Genomic DNA, 2987 nt, shown 5'->3' on the forward strand with positions numbered 1-2987 from the left:
CGCGCCGCTCGCCTGCGCCCGCGATGCCTCGCTGTGGCCTCCGCCCCCCTCGCGCTCCCCCGCAGCTGGCGCCCGCCGACGCGCCCGGCACTCGCCAGTACGGCCGCACCCTTCTGGGCGGGCTGCCTGTCGCCCTGGCGGGCTGCCCGCTCCAGCGCCCGGGGGCCTATGACAAACGGGGCCCAGCCCCAGAACGTTTTAAGAAAAATAAAAAATAAAAATGAATTAATAAAATTTATAATTAATTAATTAATTAAGTTAATTAATCCTATTTAATTAATCTAATTAACTTGTTAGTTTAATTAAACAGTAATTAGTTTAGCTAAACCTTAATTAACCTAAACAGTGTATAATAGGTGGGTCCCGCTGGACCCACACGTCAGTTTGACCAGTCAACACCTCTGTTGACTGCTGACGTCATGATGATGTCAGCAAACACTATTCTGGATAATGTTGAATTAAAATTAATTAAATAAATTTTAAAAATGATTTAAAACTTTAGAAAATCATATAAAATAAACCGTAACTCGGATGAAAATACTTTCTACATGAAAGTTGCTCAGAACGACGAGACGAATCCGGATACGAAGCCCGTTCGTCCGCCACACATCCCTAACATATCGAACTCGCAACTTTCCCCCTCCGGTTCATCTGTCTAAAAACGCGAAACACCGGGGATACTTTCCCGGATGTTCCCCCCTTCGCCGGTATCACCTCTTACCGCGTTAGGGCACGCCTAACACCGCTGTTTGCTTTGTCATGCATCGTTATGCATTAGTTTGCATTGTATTCATTGTTTCCTCCCCCTCTTCTTTCCGGTAGACTACGAGACCGACGCTGCTGCTGGTGCCCTGACCGACTACGCTGTTGACGACCCCTCCTTCTTGCCAGAGCAACCAGGCAAGCCCCCCCTTGATCACCAGATATCGCCTATTCTTCTCTATACTCTTGCATTAGAGTAGTGTAGCATGTTACTGCTTTCCGTTAATCTTATTCTGCTGCATAGCCTGTCTTTGCCACTACTGTTGTTATCTTTACCTGCAATCCTACATGCTTACTATAGGATGCTAGTTTTCCATCAGTGGCCCTACATTCTTGTCCGTCTGCTGTGCTATACTATCGGGCTGTGATCACTTGGGAGGTGATCACGGATTTATACTATATACTTTATACATTATACATGTGGTGACTAAAGTCGGGTCGGCTCGTGGAGCACCCGCGAGTGATTCACGGATTGGGGGCTGAAAGGACCTTTGTCCCGACGGCCCTCTGGGTGGATCTTTGTGGCGGAGCGACAGGGCAGGTTGAGACCGCCTAGGTGAGAGGTGGGCCTGGCCCTGGTCGGTGTCCGTGGTTACATCAATTAACACGCTTAACGAGATCTTGGTATTTGATCTGAGTCTGGCCATTTGGTCTATACGCACTAACCAACTACGCGGGAACAGTTATGGGCACTCGACGTCGTGGTATCAGCCGAAGCCTTCGCGATGTCAGCGACTGAGCGGCGCGCGCAGGGTTGGACCGCGTAACGTGACTTCCTTTGAAATGGAGGTTGCTAGATCTGCTCTCCGGCCGCGTACACAACGTGCAGGTGTGCAATGGGCGATGAGCCCAGACCCCTGCGCGCATAGGATTTAGACCGGCGTGCTGACCTCTCTGTTGTGCCTAGGTAGGGCTGCGACGTGTTGATTTTCCGCGGCCGTGCATGACCCAGAAAAGTGTGTCCGGCCAAATGGGATCGAGCGTGTTGGGTTATGTGGTGCACCCATGCAGGGAAGTTTATCTATTCGAATAGCCGTGTCCCTCGGTAAAAGTACGACCCGGAGTTGTACCTTGACCTTATGATAACTAGAACTGGATACTTAATAAAACACACCCTTCCAAGTGCCAGATATATCCCGGCGATCGCTCTCTAACAGGGCGACGAGGAGGGGATCGCCGGGTAGGATTATGCTATACGATGCTACTTGGTGAACTTACCATCTACTCTCTTCTACATGCTGCAAGATGGAGGTGGCCTGAAGCGTAGTCTTCGACAGGATTAGCTATCCCCCTCTTATTCTGGCATTCTGCAGTTCAGTCCTTCGATATGGCCCTTTACACATATACCCATGCATATGTAGTGTAGCTCCTTGCTTGCGAGTACTTTGGATGAGTACTCACGGTTGCTTTTCTCCCTCTTTTCCCCCTTCCCTTCTACCTGGTTGTCGCAACCAGATGCCGGAGCCCAGGAGCCAGACGCCACCTTCGACGACTCCTACTACACCGGAGGTGCCTACTACTACGTGCAGGCCGCTGACGACGACCAGGAGTAGTTTAGGAGGATCCCAGGCAGGAGGCCTGCGCCTCTTTCGATCTGTATCCCAGTTTGTGCTAGCCATCTTATGGCAACTTGTTTAACTTATGTCTGTACTCAGATATTGTTGCTTCCGCTGACTCGTCTATAATCGAGCACTTGTATTCGAGCCCTCGAGGCCCCTGGCTTGTATTATGATGCTTGTATGACTTATTTTATTTTTAGAGTTGTGTTGTGATATCTTCCCGTGAGTCCCTGATCTTGATCGTACACGTTTGCGTGTATGATTAGTGTACGATTGAATCGGGGGCGTCACAAGTTGGTATCAAAGCCGACTGCCTGAAGGAATCCCCCTTTTCAACTCCTTGGCCGAAGTCGAGTCTAGTCATTGAAAAAGTTTTTACTAACATGGCTGTGCGGCTTACGGGCCCACGTCGCCATTGGATGGTATTAGGATCTTTTATTCCTTGATCTATACTCTGGGACTCTGATCTCTCTTCTATTCGGGTTAAATGATTTTACTAACGCCGACTCTAGGTTCTCGTAACTACTTCCACCCGGAGAGCCCCTTACTCCAGATGATTACTTGGTCCACCGAAGGATTTCGAAGATACTCTCCGATGTTCTCTCGAGACTTTGAGCCTGTTGCTTTTGCAATTCCCTACCACCGAAACATCCCTATGGATAAATA

The 2987-nt window shown here is 49.3% G+C and overlaps 1 long non-coding RNA gene across 2 annotated transcripts in view; it reads left to right on the plus strand.

Annotated features, from left to right (window-relative positions):
* The window catches only part of LOC123073823 (uncharacterized), a 4835-nt gene extending 2523 nt beyond the window's left edge, over positions 1 to 2312 (plus strand). Inside the window, exon 3 of one of the 2 annotated variants that reach the window (XR_006435752.1) lies at positions 2218 to 2312. This is a non-coding gene — a long non-coding RNA (uncharacterized lncRNA). Of the gene's footprint in view, positions 1 to 822; positions 901 to 2217 lie in introns of those variants that run through there. The other variant, XR_006435753.1, reaches the window with a different exon arrangement.
* Positions 2313 to 2987: the final 675 nt, after the last annotated feature.

The sequence above is a fragment of the Triticum aestivum genome, chromosome 3D, assembly GCF_018294505.1.
Source record: "Triticum aestivum cultivar Chinese Spring chromosome 3D, IWGSC CS RefSeq v2.1, whole genome shotgun sequence".
Classification (NCBI taxonomy): domain Eukaryota; kingdom Viridiplantae; phylum Streptophyta; class Magnoliopsida; order Poales; family Poaceae; genus Triticum; species Triticum aestivum.